Genomic DNA, 20,403 nt, shown 5'->3' on the forward strand with positions numbered 1-20,403 from the left:
TCGCGTCTCGTCTTCAGTACATACGTGAAAACACGGGTCGGGTCTACCGGGCGCCAGATTCTCGAAGAGGCGGAGAGACCTCGTGATAACTGAACGTCCAGACAGAGAGAGATAGAGGAACGTCCAGGGTGTGCGTCGCCAACCGGGTGTCCTCCCCTCGCTCCGCCGCCATCCATGCAATTCCTCTTCGCGGATATATATATATTTTGAGGTTTTGTTTACGATTCGACACCGAAATACTCTCCTGCTTTCGCGGATCTGAAAAATGATCCTCGGTTTTGATCTCTGGTATCTAGGCCAGGGGACGGGCAGCAGGATTTTTCTGGATATTTGTTTGCGATGGGACAACGAGGCTAGGGGCTTCGCAAATATTTTGCTGCTATGGGGATGGGATAATTAGAGATCTAAATTGATACACAGGGATTGCCAGAAATGCCAGAAATAAGTTAATGAAAGTCCCATAAAAAAATAAGTTATAATAAAAAAACTTTTATATTGGTATAGACGTCCCTCCGCGTCGCATTAGTAGTGATTCCCATCGATATACCCTATCCGAGATCAGATTACTGCAGTGGAGGGGGTATTTTTTTGCATTCATCGTGTACGACCTTTTTACGACTATACAGGATTTACTGTATTACGAAAAACACGGACCAAAAAAGAAAAAAGCGGCCACAGTCGCTAGATTATAATATTCGTCTCCCCCTCTCCCTCTTCCACGACACTGTTCCCTCACGCTTCCGCAAAGTTCCGTATCTGTCGTGCCTGTATTACAATGTCGCGCGACTAGAGCAGCGCTCGGATTTACTTACTCGCGATGGCCGAGTTTCGAAGGATATGCCCCCTGACCCGGCCGCACGCTGGCTCCCCGTGGCGGCCCTGGTTCCCCTAGGCGCCACGAATAGCGAGTATGGAACGCGCCTGAGGAGCTCCGAACTACCCCCTCTACGGGGAGCGAGACGCGCGACCGAGTCGAGGGGGCGTAGCCTTCGAAACTCGGGCGTCGCGAGTAAGTAAATCCGAGCGCTGGACTAGAGAGAGAGAGAGAGGGTAACGGTTTCCCCTCAATTCGAGTCAATTCCCCTGATCTGATTGATTTTTCGTTAATAACTCCTTAACAAAGCCGCGGAGAACATTTTCGCAGAGGGAAAAGTTACTTGAAATGACCTCAGGAATCACCTCTTTCAAGGAAGTACATTTTGGGGGCACCATGTATAACTACGCGTTCCGAGTATGTAAGAATACAAAACCAAGGAGCAATATAATTTGCTACTAGGTGATTGTGAATCAAAGTATGTCAGTAAGTACTTTTTATCAAACATTATAACCTTTTCAACAATTAATACTCTTTCGAAAATCACACTTGAAAATTCTTGAAATTGGTGAATTTTGTAAAAATGTGGTTCTTGCGGTATTGTATGTAAATGATTTTTACCCGAATCGTCTACGTGTAGATTGTATCGTTAATCAATAGAAACAGCTTTTCCTCTTGTAATCTATAAGTGAATCTATGGAGCCAAGTGTACCGTATGCATATGTACATATTATACGCACGTGTTACTTATAAGATTCATCTTTCCCATTCGTGTGCACTGTATGTTTTATAAATATGTATATTCCGTGTTGTAATTGGCTAACGAACAGCGTATTTTATTTCTCGATTGTATATACCGGCAAACTGTGTCGTTCAAATCTGGGAGGAATGTATGTGAATAGATGACAGTCTTTGATAGAAATCACGGATGTGTTTTGTTATTTGTTTTTTTCTATTTCTCGTTTCACTTGTCTCGCACGCGCCACATCTATTCTTTCACGTTAACTCGTTCACCATACTGTTGTTCTTACAGGAACGAACATCTGCTATTTTTTCGTATCATGCAAACCGTTCGCCCATTGTTCGACATTTCTAATTGATATATGGACGAAGTACGAAGAAATGCAATAATCAAATTTAAATTGAATTAGTCCAGTGTTTGTTCTAAACACTGCGTTAGTAAACAACAATGCTACGAGCACTGAATAGTTTCGTTTTCACAGCTATCTTTTCAATTCTAACGTGATTTATTAAACTATGAAATTCATCATGTTTTAACAAATTGTAACTTTTTGGAAAAAGATTGAAATTGGAAGAAAGAGTCAAACTATAGAGGAAAATTATTCAATAATTGTATTGATGTTGGCTACTTAATTTTAGGAAATCAGAATCTTTGTTATAAAAAACTAAAATTATTCAGGATGATTTTGAAAATGATTTTATGATTAACCTATGCATGTATGTAAACAGATTGTTCATTTTTGACCATCTAAAAACATTTTATCCGTGATAATAGGGTCGTTTGAATTCGAATCATTACAAAAAAATTAATTATTAAATTAAATTATGTGTTTTGTCCATGTTGTCTTTAATTGCAAGTGGTCAAGTTTTTAGCCACCATTGTACATTGACTATCCCCTAACACAGTGGTTGTCTACCCTTTCATGTACATGATATTAACATCGAACTCAAAAAATTTTATATTCATTATTCGTCTGCGGATTTTATGAATTTCCGACAAAAAGTAATACAATACAAAAAGAACAAAACAGTTGCATTTGTAAAGTACACTTTGAAGGTCCACTTAAGGGTTGAAATGTGTCTTGTTCACAATTGGCTAGACAATTACTACCAATTTTCACTGATGAAGAACCACTGCTTTGTATACATACTCTCTCTGTCACAATACATTCTTTCCTCTTTTTCCTTCATTTTTTTACTTTGCGATTCATCGTTTATTTTTGTTTATATCAATCCACGTACACGTACCTACGTACATACTAGTTTTAGAGAAAAATGCACTGCGTACACGTGTGGCAACCCCCGCTAGTAGCACACATATATGTCATAGTACCATAGATCCTATTCGGTGAGTACATTTTATTTTTCACTTCGTCAGAGAAAATCGAGAGTCGGATATGGAATCATTTTTCAGTTTATTTGCTAATTAAAACAACTCGGTTCCTCTCATGTCGAATCGAATCCTAACCAGGAAAATCTGGTTCCCGCATTCAGTCGAAAACATGTGTAACAGCATAAAATGTAACAACAAAACATGTGAACTGCATAACAGCTTAAAACAGTTATGCTACAGCACAGAAGTGCATTCCATATCGGATTTCACAGATGTATCGATGGTTTTTCATGCTTCTACCGCATGCTTGTGTTTACCAAGTATTTGTCGCCTGCTTCGTTTGTAAACTGCTAACAACAATGCTACTAACAAATTACAATGAATCCGTAGAGCCCTGAAATGAATCGAGCAAAGTAGAGCACACGCGCGGTAAGAGTATGGGGCGTTTACACTTTATAAATATGGCAAGGATTCTCACAAATGTCGTCACATTATAATACGATAGCGTGTAGTATGACTTCTGTTTAACGAGCACGTGGGTCGATTTTGCGAGCTATAAAGGCAACGAGACTCCCCTTTCCAGTTAATTAAAGTGGACTAGGTAATTATTTACGAAAAGGTACCTTATTTTAAAAACATGGCAAGCATGCATTTATTCAGATTTCTAGCTATTTTTATTGTAATATACAGTCAGTCACATAAACAAATAAAAATAACATTATGAATAACTATTGAAAATTTTGTACAAATTACGTTCAGTCGAAATTACGAAGAAAAAATAGCAAAAGTTGCTTAATTGGGTCGGTAACGAAAATTTAAAAAATTTGTATTGCTAGAAATTGGTTAATTAGATTATGGGTCATAACCGATTAAAAATTCTGAATATTTCAGTCCATTTGTGCCTTTTCTCAGTAACAATCACTCACAGCTTTGATATACATTCGTTAAAAACCCGTTTGCGAAAGTATTCATATTTAGCAGCGGCAGTTGGCATGATTATCGACGCGATGTAATCGATCGGAAAGGCTTCTTATCCCCCACCACTTCTAGATTATTGCACCGAAGCTAATTGGTTTCTCCCGAGAGTGCCCTAATCGACTTATGCCACCAATTCTCCCTAATTCTTCCCGCGGAAGATTCCTTAGCGTAATGTTCAAACTCACTTGGTGAGCCTCTAACACTCGGATGGCGAAAGTGGGGTCCATTTTGACCAGGAGTTACAAACGTTCCATCTGTATTCTAATTGTCTTGTAGCCAGTTCAAATCGTCAACTGTTTCCGTTTTACCAAAAATGTTGATCTTACAGGAGTAAAAATACGTCCACATTGAAGCAACATCGAGCAACACTTTGTTATTAATAACTTTGGCAAAGCTGTATGCCATGGAATTCATTACTGTCATACATCTATGTATTTAATAATATTTTCATCCACGCTTCTCTGTTGCATGAAATAATTTATACACACGTGAAACTGTGTATTAAAATGAATAAAAATGTTGTTGTGAAAAAGCTTGATTCAAATTAAAATTTGTATTGTTAAACTCAACTAAATTGACGACTTCATATTTCCTTATTTATATGCTTCTTCTGTGTTCTTCAGTGTGGACATAGCTTAAGGATTCAAATAAATCTGGCTACCATCAGATTATATGTATACCAATAATATACCATAAAATTAGCAAAAGCATCCGCCTTGCGAGGGTTAGCAGCGTGAGCCGCAGTGAGCGTCTAACAAATAGGATAACCGATAGCTCTCTTATCGAAAGTAGCATAACAGCACCCTCCATAGTATTTAATTGGTTTGTAACATTATGGGTTCGCGTACGCTTCTTCGTATTTACACTACCACTTTCAAAAAAATGTTTAATCACCATTCCATATGTACTACGCGATGGACAGTTGCGTTCAGGAAATTTCTCTCGGTATAATCGAACAGCTTGTCTTAAACACTGATTACTTTTGCCATAAATCAGAATCATATTAATTTTCTCTTGCTTTGAGTAACTCATCGTGAAGGATAATATCGATATAATGACGAACTATTTGAAAGTGATCAGACTTCTGTGGTGTCAGAAGTCATTCGTAGAGTGTGATGGTAAACATGTTTATTTACTCTTACAGATTCCCGAACGACGTCTTCGTCTCTAAAGTGTCGATGGACATAAATTATTCGTTTCCATTTAATTTTTGAACTTAAAGGTAATTTCAAGGTCATGTAATGTACATAACTGAACGTATTTTTACGTCAGCTACACGATGCAATAATAAAAATTATACAATTATACGCAAAAAAACATCGATAACCTTGTAAACTCCGAAAAAAATGACCCTAGAAAAAAAACATTTTTTGCAATAGAATGGTTTTTTCAAACCATTCAAATAGCATACAAAATATTTTTTGTACCCCCACAATTAGAGGAAATATTTAGGTGGCCTGACTTAGGTGGACCACCCTGTATACAAATCATTGAGGAACCGAGTACTTGCGGGAAAGGTTTTTCGACTACTGTCCCTCTTGTGGCGCATGTAGGAAGTTGCCGCTACATAATAAATTAACAAAGCAACCGATGGAATAAAAATCGTAGTTATTTAAAAAATCATATTTTATCAAATTCCAAGCTTCTGGGTGATGCAGTACACGCCATTTATTGAAGATGTTTGTTAATTTTTCAGTCGTGCCTGCGATGAATTCTTTTTTCCTTAGGCGATTCGTAACTTCCCAATGCGTTTTAACAAGATTCCACGGTTCATTATTTTTTTGCAACCACTCGACACTTTGGGCGACCACTTCTGATGTATCTATAAAATATATAACAACAACGAAATATCTAACGACGAACTAACCTCTATCTATCACAAAACGTCAACCTTACAGAGGTGCTTAGTCGTAACACCTCTACATAATATGTACACGGTGTATAACTGCTCTCCGAGAAGGAGAGCGGGTATCAACAAAAAGAGACGGCGCGCGGCACAGCGTCTTTGACACGCCGAAACGATCTAACTACCTACATAATATTTATATTGTAGATATCCGCGTCTGTTTTTGTGCAGACACGTTACATTTCGCGTTCTCAATTTGTTTTGACATAGTCGGGTTTCGACTAACAATGAAAATGTTTCTGCCAATACTAAAAAACCAATGCAGTTTTCCTTATTTTATAAATAATATATTATCGATTTAAATGCAGCAAAATTATTGAGATAAGTGACGTATTCTATTGAAAAGATACCGTCAGATACTTTCAATAGGAACACATTAATGCTTGCTTCAATATTTGTTTAAAATTATTTAAAATTATTTTGAAATTTTCGTATCATTGAGTCAAGAAAATTTAGAATTGAGCATTGTCTGCTTCTTTTGAACCGTCCCTGTTATTCACCCAACAACTTAACTATTTCTATCAATTACAAAAAATCAATACATTTCTCAAATTTTTTTAACAACATATCTGATTGAAGGAAAAAAAGAAATATTACGAATAATAATATACGGTATTGAATCAAATAATATTTTCAATCATTTCATGATAGACATTTCAAATACATCACGATTTGCTTCTAAATTTCATACTATTGGAAAGAATACATTGATATTCATCGAAGTAAAAAAATTACAATAACACGCGTGTTATTGAAGTAACTACTTTTTTTCTCAGTGTAGTGTTGTGATTCACCGATTCAAGAGATCATGGCCGATTCGGGATTTTACCGACAACGTAAGTACAGATATCTTTTTCTTTAACTATTCTATACTTGCATCCTTCACTTTCGTATAGAAATAGTCTTATTACACTATAATACGGCAGTATTATTCGATATTAAAATATCGTTTTACAACAACGTATAAGCCAACTATGTCTAATTCTTCTTACGTAAGAAGATTCGGGATTTTACCGACAACGTAAGTACAGATATCTTTTTCTTTAACTATTCTATACTTGCATCCTTCACTTTCGTATAGAAATAGTCTTATTACACTATAATACGGCAGTATTATTCGATATTAAAATATCGTTTAACGAGACTACTCGATGCTACTCGGTGTCTTCTTCAAGCAAGAGAGGACGCGAGCGTAAGTACAATTAATAAATATTCAACTTTAATTATTTAATTCCTATTGAGATTAAATGGATTTATTCTTTCTGTTACAGAGCCCTAAGGGTACAAAATATTTTGAACCTATTGTCTAATGCTGTCTAATGGTGGATGCCTAATGCTGTCTAATGCTGGATGTCTAATTCTGCCTACCTTGACGACCAAAAACGACATCGATACTGAGATCGAGAGCAACGTGTTGTGTTGTATTCAAGGGGGAGAGAATGTGAGTACCAACTTGGTACTACCAAGACATTTTTACAATTAATCTTTATTATAGAACATTTCCTTTCAAAGTATTAATGAAAAATTGTACATCCTACAAGTTCTATTCCGGAAATCATTTAAATAGCATTTAAATTATAATGTTTTTATATGCCAATGACATTGTACGAATCGATTTTAATATGTTTTGTTTTATTTTTTTATTTCAGGACTCCCCCCCATACAGCAAAGCGTGCCGATAGCCACATCTCGAGCCCAGCGGGCCGAGGCCACCTAACGGGCACTACAGTGGCCGAACGTCGCTCGCAGCTGTTCTAAACACACGATGACTACATGTATATCCAACGATAGAACAGTACCGTTGCGCGCAGCTTGGAAGATGGTGGGGGCGCAGCGAGCCTATCATCTCTCACTCCACTATCCCCTCCCCACTTTCTTGAACCAATTAGGGCGAAGATGCGCAGCGACAAACGAAAACTGGTCTTTACGCGGTACTGCTCTCTCGTTGGGTAGAGTATATATAGATCAGGCGTGGGCAATTTTGCCTCAATTGAGGCAAACTGTCCCCACCGTAGCGCCCACTGTCCCCCACCAGCATCTGTCGTTACTATGTAGGAAGGACGCGTTTCGCTTGTCGCAAGCAGTGCGCAGGCCTCGTGCATCGGAGCCACGAGGAGCGCCACCGAAAGGAAGCTTGCTGGGGGAAGCAGGCGTTTGAGGGGCTCCACCCGTGCCCACGCCTGATATAGATTGTGGCCACGCCACACTTGCGCGTGAGGGCTCGTAGTTTTGCCTCGACACGATCTCGGCACAAGTCGTTCTCGCCACGTTTTCGCCACAATCCTGGCCGAATGATTTCATTCGAATAACCAACGAATCAATAACCAGCGAAAGTCATATATAATTACAGATTTTGTACTTTCATTGAATTTTTTGCCCCTTGAAAGCGAATTACGGATGCGAAAAAATATGACTTTCATTTCCTTAAGATACCAATATTCTATAAGAATGTCAGTAAAATCGGTGTCTTCAAGCTGGGTAATGTCCCATGTAAGCGATTGGGATAACCACGATGCGGCGCACAGTGGTACAGAGGCGGCCAAAAATCGATTTTATAAATTTTTGATTTAAAAAAAAAAATATTATTTTTGTATTACCAAATAGTGAATGTATAATGTGCCAAAGTCCGATTTTAAAAAAAAATTTTTACGGAGATATACGCATGGCAAGTAACCTATTTTTCTCTCTTGGGAAATCATCAGTTTTCAATGCCATAGTTATTTAATTATTGCGTCTATAATTGAATACTTACAGCTCTGCAATTTATAGGGGTTATTATGCATGCTTTAAACTATTGACTGCCACAAACAATTTTTCAATAAAGTTGTTTAACATTAATTAATATGGATTAATCGGTATTGATATAAGAGCAAAAATTAATACTGCATCACATCGTTTCAGTTATGTGTTAAGGTAGATACCGAGGGTCAAATGTTTATTTCCTACTCCAGGCCTCTTAGACCCAAGGACATCGGTAATAAAACTCCCAAAAGCCATGTGCTATTGGAAAGCAGATAAAGCTAAGGGCCTTCAGCCCAACAGACCTGCTCTTTCTTTCTTTTCGGTTGCAGTCGGTAGAGACACCCTCTCTGCAGTCGTTTTTAGTCAGTCGCTTATGAGAAGGCAGAGAGAACCGTTGTGCAATAGTAAATCTTACTAACGCGATTTTTATTTTAAATACCATATCCTGCTTCCCACAAACCAATAATCGGAAGCATCTTTGCGTAACGCTCATTGTTTATTTATGGAAGCAAATCTTAAAAGTGTTAAGGAGCTACGGTATGGCACTACTTGTATTAGTAAGGTGTTATATTGAAGTAATTTTGTGTAAAAAATCTCGGCCAACTTCGGCTACCTTGGCCGCAATTTAAGTTTAAATATCAACCTCTAAATAATAAAGAAAAATGTGAAATGTATATGATTTATTAATCCTTTTTGTATAAAAAATGTTAATAACAATTTTTTTGTATTACTGTTGGTGTATTTGAAATTATATAATCAATAAAACAAAAATAAATTTGTTTTATATAATTGAATACAACTTCATAGTTAATTTTTGTTTCATGCTTCACTTTCATTCTGTTATTCAACGTGTCACGACGTCCTTCCTTGCATATCAAATAAATGATAGTTTGTTGATTCTAAACATAGTTCAGTTTATTTAACCCATATTTCCAATAGGTTATGGGCCCAGAAACGTTTGTCTTTATTATATAGTTATTATAAAATAATAGTGAGAAAGTGTTTGAGAAAGTATTCTGATTAGATTTGTTATTATTGAATTATATATACAGTTTATATTGTTCAGTTCTATTCGTTATCAAGTATTGTTCAGTACTATTCGTTATCAAGTGTTATAAAAGGATAAATTATGGAAAATCCACACAAAAGCTAAAAGAAATATTAAACCTTTTGATGGTGAACGATATAGTGTCTGGAAACTAAGAGTACGTGGTTTAATGAGCGAACTTGATGTAATAAAAGTGATCGATGAAGTAGCTCCAGAAATGTTAACTGCAGAATGGATGAGAGCAGAAAGAATTGCGAAAAACACAATAGTAGAATATTTATCTGATTCTCTCGTTGGGTTCGCGAGTACAGCAAGCACAGCAAAAGAAATTTTTAATAATCTGGATGCTATTTATCAACGGAAAAGTATAGCTACTCAACTAGCTATACGAAGACAACTACTCAGTCTAAAATTACAAGGTGATAAGACTCTGGTGTGTCATTTTACTATATTCGATGATTTGATCACTGAATTATCAGCAGCAGATGGCACATTTACTCTTAACCCTTCCAAATTCATATGATGGTGTCATTACAGCAATTGAGACACTGTCAGATGATAATTTGACACTAGCCTTCGTGAAAATCAGACTCTTAGATCATGAAGTGAAATTACGTGAAGAAAGTAGAGATACGAGTTCAAAAGTATTACATGTGCATACCTCGAAAAATTTCAACAAAAACACTACTGAACTACAAAAAGCATTCAAGAGTAATCATGGCAAATGGAAATCAAAGAAGCTACCCCGAAATAACAATCACCAAACTTTGAAGTGTCATCAATGTGGAAGAAGAGGCCACAAAATAAAAGATTGTTATTATTACAAAAGAAATATCCAACGCAAAGAAGAAAGAAACAGGACAGTTCAAACGGTACAAATGACGGAGCAGATGCATAACAATGATTCAGCTTTTGTGTTTATGGCCGGTGATCATCAGCTGGAGGTTGGAAAAGGAGTGACTTTTCTATTGGATTCGGGAGCCTCTGATCATCTTGTCAATCAGGAAAATTTGTTTACTGATTTTACAATTATACAACCGCCGTTAAATATTTCTGTTGCGAAAAATGGTGCATTTATTACAGCAACAAAGAGGGGGACAATTCACGTAATCAGCAACAAAATGGTAAATGGTGTACTTGAAAATGTTCTCTATTGTCCTGGAGTTCCATACAATATACTGTCGGTACGAAGGATGCAGCAGGCTGGTATGACGATTTTATTCGACGAAAATGGTGCGACTGTTTTAAATAACGGAAAGACTATAATGACTGGTAAGCCCTTAAGCAATTTAATTGCTATTGAATTCGAGATTGTCCAGAAAAGGGTAAGAAAGACTAATATTCAAATAAATAATGTAAATAATACTAATTATGAATTGTGGCATAAGCGTTTGGGACACATAGGAAGATCAAAATCCTTAGAGTTAAAGAATAAACAAATGGTCGATGATATAGAATATCTTAATCATATTGCACCTAATAATGATTTATGCGAAGCTTGTATAAAAGGAAAACAAGCACGATTGCCATTTGAAAAAGTAAAAGATAAAAGTCATGTAAAACGACCATTGTTTATTGTCCACTCAGATGTTTGTGGGCCTATCACTCCGCCCACGATTGATGATAAAAATTATTATGTAATATTTGTAGATGAATTCACTCATTATTGTGTAACTTATTTAATCTCATATAAGTCAGATGTTTTTTCTGTTTTTAAAGATTTTGTTGCAAATAGTGAATCTCATTTTAATTTAAAAATCGTAAATTTATATTCTGATAATGGTAGAGAATATTTATCAAATGAGATGAAGGATTATTGCGTGCAAAAAGGTATTAGTTACCATTTAACAGTTCCACGTACCCCTCAATTAAATGGTGTTTCAGAACGGATGATTAGAACAGTAACTGAAAAAGCACGCACAATGATTAGTGGTGCTGATTTGAATAAAGTATTTTGGGGCGAGGCAGTTCTTACTGCTACGTTTTTAATTAATCGAACCCCAACTAAAGCTTTAAAGGTAAATAAAACACCATTTGAATTGTGGCATGGTAAAAAGCCCAAAGTTAAATATTTAAAGATATTCGGGTCTACCGTATATGTTCATAGCAAATTTGGAAGAACCAAGTTTGATGAGAAATCATCAAAAGGTATTCTAGTTGGTTATGAACCAAACGGTTATAAAGTATGGGACGTGAGAACTGGTAAATTTATGGTAGTTAGGGATGTGATAATTGATGAAGTTAATTATTTAAAAACTCGTCCAGAAATGAGGATGGAAAGGGATAATACTGGTCTTGGAAATAAAACTGATGCATCTGACATATGTTCAAAATCAGTAAAATTGAATGAAAAGCCTCATAAATCTGATAATGATAAATCAGACATATCAAAGTCGAGTACAATTCCTGAAAAGAAATTAGGAGATGAACCTAATGAATCTGTAAAAGAAATAGAAATGCACGAAAAGTCATTATCTAAAAATGATAAAGTAGAAATGCCAGAAAAACAGAATCTTAGAAGGAGTGATAGAATCAAAAATCAACCTAATATTTCTTATGATGAAAGTAATTTACAAGATGATCTTCTTATGTGTGCACAATCATTAATATGCAAAATTCCCAGTTCATATGATGAAATTAAAACTAGAGTTGATAGAACTCAATGGGAACAAGCTATTAATGAAGAGATAAATTCACTTTTAACAAATAATACATGGACTTTGGTCTCAAAGCCTGAATATAAAAATATTGTTGACTGTAAATGGATATTTACAATTAAGAATGATGAATATGGAAATCCATTAAGATATAAAGCTCGACTTGTTGCTCGAGGGTTCAGTCAACAATATTTAGAAGATTATAATGAAACATTTGCACCTGTTGCAAGAATAGCAAGTTTCAGATTTGTAATAGCTTTTGCAAATCAATTTGATTTAATAATACATCATATGGATGTGAAGACGGCATTTTTAAATGGTATGTTAAAAGAAGAAATTTATATGAAAGTTCCTCGAGGAGTCGTCAGTAAAAATAATCAAGTTTGCAAATTAAATAAAGCTATATATGGATTAAAACAGGCAGCGAGATGTTGGTTTGAAATGTTTGAAAAATGTCTTGTAGAAAAGGGTTTTCGAAGCTCTTCAGTTGATCGCTGTATTTATCTATTAGATAAAGGAAATATATCTAAAAATATACATATATGTGGTATTATATGTAGACGATCTTGTGATTGCAACTGCTAATAAGGAAACCATGACTAACTTTAAAAATTATTTGACGAATCAGTTTTGTATGAAAGATTTAGGTGATATTAAACTCTTTTTGGGAATAAAAGTTGAGAGAAGTCACGGTAAAATCACGCTAGATCAGAGTGCATATATAAAAACAGTTAGAGAAATTCAATATGAATGATTGTAAACCTGTTAGTACACCTCTTCCGAGTAAATTAAACCATTTAGCATTAAATTCAGATGAAAAATTTGAGGCCCCATGTAGAAATTTAATTGGTAGTTTAATGTACATAATGGTATGTACGCGACCTGACTTAAGTGTTGCAATAAATATTTTGAGCAGGTATACCAATAAAGAGAATAGAGAGCTTTGGCAAAATTTGAAACAGGTACTGAGATATCTGAAAGGTTCAAGTGATCTGAAGTTATGCTATAAATAAGGAAATTATAAAGAAATTATAAGTGGTTTTATTGACTCGGATTGGGGAGGTCAGGATAAAGATGATCCAAAAAGTACATCAGGATATTTATTTCAGTTATTTGAACGATGCACAATATGTTGGTTGACTCAGCGACAAGCATCGGTAGCAACTTCATCTACTGAAGCAGAATATATGGCACTCTACGAGGCCATAAGAGAAGCATTGTGGTTAAAATCCTTAGCAGTTAGCATAAATATAAATATTTCAGAGCCTATTATTATTTATGAGGATAATAACGGCTGTATAAGTATAGCGCAAAATCCTTGCAATCACAAGAGATCGAAACATATTAATATTAAATATCACTTCTCTAGAGAACAGGTGGGAAACTATTACCATTATCGGAAACTAGGTGGGAATGCCGTTTTGATAGTGTAAGGGCTATTCGCTTTTATGCAATATATGCAAATCACCAGAAAATTTTTGGTTTTCTATATATGAATGAGATTACGAATTTAGATGACCAATATTTATTAAAACGTTGTCAAGATCTTCACTTACATTTGGAAGGAGATATCGACGGAACTGAAATGTATGAAGAGATTAAGATGTTCCGATCGATAACACAAGCCAATTATTCGGCTCTAGATGCGATGAGATACATTATAAAAAACAATCTTTCGGAAGCGTATCCAAATTTATTAATTGCATTACAAATAATGTTAACTACGCTAGTAACCGTGGCTTCAGCTGAATGAAGTTTCTCGCGATTGAAACTAATAAAAAAATATCTTCGATCGACAATAAGCTAACAAGGAGAGGCCGCGGCCTTCGGGTCACCGATCTCGTTGAGACTTCGCACACTTATAGAGTTCGTTCTCCTGTTTACGAATATATACCATTATAGGGTCAGACGCTCAATAGTTTTTGAGATATTGACGATTAAAGTTTTATTGCTCACCTTAAATACAATATTTTTTGTAGATAATACCAAGAGCCGGCGTGGCGTGATGGTAGCGTGTGAACTTCTCACGCGGATGGCCAGAGTTCAAATCCTGTCAAGTGAATCGATTTTTTTTTCATTTTACTTTATTTTTTATTCATGAAACATTTACCCCGATGTATGTGTATGATATTAATTTCAATCAATTCGAATTCACGCATAAAATTGCATTATCTCTATTTTTTAAATAAAATACTCTAATTGTAAATCGGTACTTATTATTATACGCGTTGAAGAAAAAAAATTCAAATGCAATCTTCTCACAAGAAAATTCAAAATTTATCACGGCGAACACCAATGGGTAAGTATTGTAACCCGATGTTTACAAACCGCGTCGTGCTCTCAAGAGTTTCGCCGAACTCGAGAGGTTCCCTGATCTCTGTTTATGTTGACTGTTTATATCCAAATGATGCAATTCACTAGTTCCGAACTGCATCTTTCGAGTCAGTTGATCAGTCTGTTTTGTTCCACAGTGAAATCGAGAGGTTCTTATAAAAATGAATACGCGAGCGTCTACATCGAGATGTTCATCTCGTAGTGTTTCTGGCGCGAGTGAAAATGCATGCATAAGTGATACAAGTGCGATTCTTGAAAATCAGAAACAATATTTAAAGGATGCTTTTATATATGCGGAAAGCCTCCTGCGAAATGAAAATTTAATTGCGGCGGAAGGATCGTCTGTAATTTCTCATGCAGCGATAGCAATAGGCGAAAAAATATTTGAACTCGTTGTCGATATGATACAGCAGCATGAAATAGTTACAGAGGAGGATCTCATTTGTAATTATGAAATAGATAGGGAAAATGTATTTACGAAAATTACACGTGACGATTCTATTGAAGATGAGTGGTCTGACACGGAAGAAAAGATGGAGAAAACAGAAATTGTGCCGCTAGATGTGAAAATAAAAACAGTTACTATTGCTCGTCGTCATCCATTATGGTCTTTAAAATCACTCCGATCAAAAGGAAGTAGATTGTTGAAAAGAAAAGAAGATCTACTTCGCTGGGAGAAACAAATTAAAGAAGGAGGGACCATATTTGAAAAATATTATGCGATTGATAAGTGGACGTACGACCGATTTCAAGAAGCTCGTGCAAGTTGTCAACAGGTAACTACGAGACACCTCCAAGAATGGGCACTGGCAGGAGCACATCAATATCAATCCACAAATTTTCATTTTAAAGCTGGTCACACTTGGGTAACGAATTTCAAATTAAAACACGATATCCGACAGAGAAAAATCACGAAGTACGTTACTTCACAAGAAGCAAAAAATTTTGACGAAATACTGCAGGCCGCCGAAAATTTTCGTAAAATAGTAAAGTGTATGACCCCGCAATTTAATTTAAATTATATAATTAACACGGATCAAACAGGATGTCAATACCAGTCAACATTCGGAAGGACAATGACATATAAGGGAGAAAAAACTGTAGTTGTAAATAAAAGAAATATCTCAAAAACCACGCATACATATACAGCGCAGTACAGCATCACAATGGCAGGAAAACTGTTACCGCATGTATTCTTATGCATGCAAGAACCTTCAGCAAAATTCGGACCACTTGTACAGAAAAAAGTAAATGAGCTTACGTCACATCATAAAAATATAATAGTAACTTGTTCAAAATCCGGAAAATTAACACAGGATATATATAAAGACTTCCTAAAATTGGTATTGCAACCTTATGTAGAAGAAAACAAATTTCTCTTGTTAATCGATTCCTGGGGAGGACAGACAAATGTGGGAATGTATGACGATTTATTTGTGACGGAAGAAGGAGACACCACCTGTACTCTACGAATAATTCCGCCTAAATGTACACCGCTAGTACAACCTTGCGACGTGTACTTTTACAGGCAAATTAAAAATTTTTTAAAAAGAATACAAAACTGTACCTATTTAATCGAAAACAATCGAGAAATTTCAAGAAGAGAAGATGCCATTAAAATACATTCCCTCATACACACCCAATTGTCAGCAGTAATTTTTAAGCCTATGTTGCAATACGCATGGTTCGCCGCTGGACTATCCGACGATAGAGAAATTTTTGAAAACGTGAATCAGGTGTGCTTCCCAATGGAAATGTTAAAAAACAAATGTTCATGTGGTGAAAGTGCATTAATACGATGTGCAAGATGCTTTGCTTTTCTATGTTTTGTTTGCTTCTACGACAAATACCACTGCTGCACATAACAATAACTGTAAGTATTCTATTATAACTATTCTACTTCTGTTAGTATTATAGAATTATTGTGCGTGAAATCGAATTGATTGAAATTAATATCATACACATACATCGAGGTAAATGTTTCATGAATAAAAAATAAAGTAAAATGAAAAAAAAATCGATTCACTTGACAGGATTTGAACTCTGGCCATCCGCGTGAGAAGTTCACACGCTACCATCACGCCACGCCGGCTCTTGGTATTATCTACAAAAAATATTGTATTTAAGGTGAGCAATAAAACTTTAATCGTCAATATCTCAAAAACTATTGAGCGTCTGACCCTATAATGGTATATATTCGTAAACAGGAGAACGAACTCTATAAGTGTGCGAAGTCTCAACGAGATCGGTGACCCGAAGGCCGCGGCCTCTCCTTGTAAGAACGATTTACATCTCTGGCTATTCTTTCAATAGAATGCGAACTAGCAAACACAATCAATTTTGATGACGTAATCCAAGAATTTGCGGCGAAAAAAGCAAGAAAAATTATATAATATTCATCTTACAAAATATATATATGTTACATTCTTTGTATTTGTAATAAATAATTCCTTATTATGAAATTTAAGTATAGTATTTGAATGTGTATTCTGGACCCGCAAAATTTTTGAACCGAGACCAGCAAAAGGTAACGCCGGGCCTGTATATACCGTACCGAATTCGTGTTTCTAGCCGTTCGAATAAATTTTGAATATATATATATATATGTTAGCGTCAACGTGTTTTAAGCAAAGTCAAGGGCTGATGTCGAGGAGACCTTTAAGATTGGAAGGATTTATGGTAGGACCTGGGCGTACATGATGCCCTGAATAGAGACGGATGAGAATAAACAGAACCGTCCTCGGACGATGGCGGGTGGGCACTGTGGGCCATCCAGCTATCGTTCGGGAAGGTCATGTTTATGAGGATGTGACGAGTGAAACTTGCCGAGGGTATGCAACCCAAGACCACGCTGCCCTAAAGAATTGAGACTTTGTTCCAAGAGGATCTGGCCACGGAGTGGGGAAGGCAAGGGTGCCTTTTGGTGAGAGGACTGTGTTAGACCCCACGGCACTTACCCCAGAACCTTCGAAGCGGACGAGTCTTTTTCAATTTTTAACATATATGTATGTGTGTGTATATATTCCTCGCTTCCTTTCTTCCCCCTTCCCTTACCTTAGTACAGTTCTATCGTTTTCATTTCTCTTTGTCATTAAAAAAAAGCGTCCATATAGCTTTATTCATATTACTTAAGCGATTCTCCTGACTGATTAGCCCGCGGTACGAGAAAGCACATGATTCTGAAACATTTTGCTGCATACTGTACGCAGATATGTATTTACCATTATGCGAATGCAGTAAATATCGCAGTAATAAAGGGAGAGGCGCACCTTTAAATCACAAAAATATAGTAAAACGATGATACGGAACAACTATTGCTGTTCTATTTTAGAAGCAGTCGCGTGTTGAGGTGCAGTGCGGCATTTGATTTATTGCAACTCTAGGAGGCGGAATTGTCTACCACTTATTGAAAACTGACACATTGAACTGATTCGATTCTGCAAATTCTCACAGTAACATACGAGAAGGGGACTACAATACTTCGCGACCTCGAATATTATTGCAGAATTGCAAAAACCAGTGGCGCGATGAAATTCCGTCGATAAAACTACTTCGCTTAACGCAATGATTCGATGCGTTTTACATACACATCGTGTATGTCTATCAACGCGATCGAATCACTACGTCGTGGGGGATTAGTCCGAAAAGTATACATGCTGGTGAAACGCAGTGGTCCGTTCCCTGCATTTAGCGCTCACACACCATCAAATGGCCAAAGGCACGCGTCGCTACGTTCAGGTAAGCTACAGTGTTTTCCGCCATCGCAAGTCACGCCCAACACCATGGCTTGCACCGCATTAGATGCTAATACGATGCTCACCATGGCATTGTCGTGCATACCGCCACAGGTGACGTAACTTAATACGTCTTCTTTTTGCGTACGGTATTGTCGAACGACAGCGGAAACACTTGTTCCATTGCTGGAACGGCAAACGTGTCGTGTTGTGGCACACCGCGGGGAATTGAACGTAGTAACGTGCACCGTGATTTTGCGCTAACTGCTTACGGCAACCTGGCCTGAGAACGTACCAATACATTTCTTCTCTACGTAGTGGTCCGGTGGGCGTATGCTCCACATTTTTTTGACGGTATTAAAAACTCTAGTAATATTAAGTATCTCTGGAATTTAATGGCCGTATGCTCCGTGCGCTACTGGTTCCGCCATCTTGATCCTCTACTCTCATACGAGGTCGCGACTCTTATAATTAAATCGAATCGTTTAGGTGCGTTTTTCAATATGCGTGTAAACGCGATCGTTCAACTATCGCGTCCACTTTAATTCCGCCTATAGACAACGCGGTGGTATTTTTCGCGACACTAAAACAATCGCGACAACAAATTATGATTTTCTCGCAACTCTAACCGAAATCGAAAATACCTACACCGCACCCGACTGCCGCATAGACTACGTGGACCGCTTTTGCAGTGGCTCGTTGCAGCTGGAGCATGGGCGCCTGAAATGTCGAAAGATTCGAACGCAAACGCGATTCTTCTGCTGCGCAACGATAATTCAACGAACATACACATAGATCCAAATGATGACTGTCAATTTTGTGCAAATCAACTATGCAAACTTTACTCTTACAAAATTGGAATATCTCAAAATTGCTTCAAGTAACAATAAAAATGGAAAAGGGAATCGCGACTATTTCATTCGCAACGCTACATATTGAATACAATGGAAATTGAAGTTAATTGAATATACTTGATGAAGTGAATGGAAATCGCGAGCATAACCGCAACGCTAACTTTGATCTCGGTGATTTTTTCGCAACGCTACTGCAAATCGCGGACGTGCCCATCTCCGCTGATCGTTGGGGCGGCAAGGCCTGCCCATATGTACAACTAACTACTTCTACTACTACTATTTCTACAGACGAGTACAGTGACAAGGTAGTAACGATATGACCTCGCATCCGAAGATGCGAGGCCATTGTAGTTGCCCTCTTGAGCGACAGTTTGTCGGGGCCACTTCGGCATATAGCCTCTTCTTTTTCTTCGGCGCTCCACCAAATAACTGAAACCCTAAACGTGCTCACAGCGAAAACGATCGACGACTTCCGAGACAAATCACAAGTTTCGATAGAAGCCGATCGTTCCGCTGGTGCAATCGAGCAGGTGCGCAACGTTTCGAAACCCTAATTCGCGCGCGTTCGCGTCCGCGTCCGCGAAAAGCTACACGAGCCGGAAGAATCGAGACGAAACTTCGAGCTCTTCCAGTGACTGACTACCGTACGAATCGCGGCCTACCCGAAAGAGAAAACGGTAGCCAGCCCCGGCCCCTACCTACTTACAATAAACAATCACACCAAGAAAAGGTAAGCTACCTACCTACCTAGCCCTATATTTAAAGATGGCAAAAGACAAGCTCTCCAACACATTCGCAACACGATCTTCACACAGACGCCAGGGTGCAACAGCCTAACACCTAGAGAGAACATCCCGGGACGCCTCCGACACCCTAACGTTCGAATCACAAGCACACTCTAAGGTACTACGTACCAGTTTTCCTGAAATCGACTGACAATGTTAGTAATCATTGCGGGATAAATCGAAATAACAGCTGAATTAACGCTGAATTTAATTACGCGCGTAAGTTTTAATATTGCATGTTATTTTTAATGAAATGAGAAAGCTACGCGCACACACATTCCACGAGAAGCCATGTAGCATATCACAGATTAACGGGAATATGCGCTACCGAATCTAGTTTAAGAAACCGACGCAATTCCACTTCCTAACACACACACACAGAAGTGGAAAATGCGTCGTGCACGATACACTAACGATTGTCAGTCGCCACACATACGATTAAAAAATAATATTCCATGTGCCCGTTGCTGTCATCCT

General features: G+C 37.2%; 1 long non-coding RNA gene across 1 annotated transcript; it reads left to right on the top strand.

Moving 5' to 3' along the window:
- Positions 1–14,094: 14,094 nt before the first annotated feature.
- Positions 14,095–16,804, top strand: LOC143213502 (uncharacterized). The gene is made up of 3 exons (XR_013009979.1): positions 14,095–16,426; positions 16,587–16,680; positions 16,761–16,804. It is a non-coding gene; the product is annotated as an uncharacterized LOC143213502 (long non-coding RNA).
- The last annotated feature ends 3,599 nt before the right edge of the window (positions 16,805–20,403 follow it).

Source organism: Lasioglossum baleicum, chromosome 11 (genome assembly GCF_051020765.1).
Source record: "Lasioglossum baleicum chromosome 11, iyLasBale1, whole genome shotgun sequence".
Lineage (NCBI taxonomy): Eukaryota > Metazoa > Arthropoda > Insecta > Hymenoptera > Halictidae > Lasioglossum > Lasioglossum baleicum.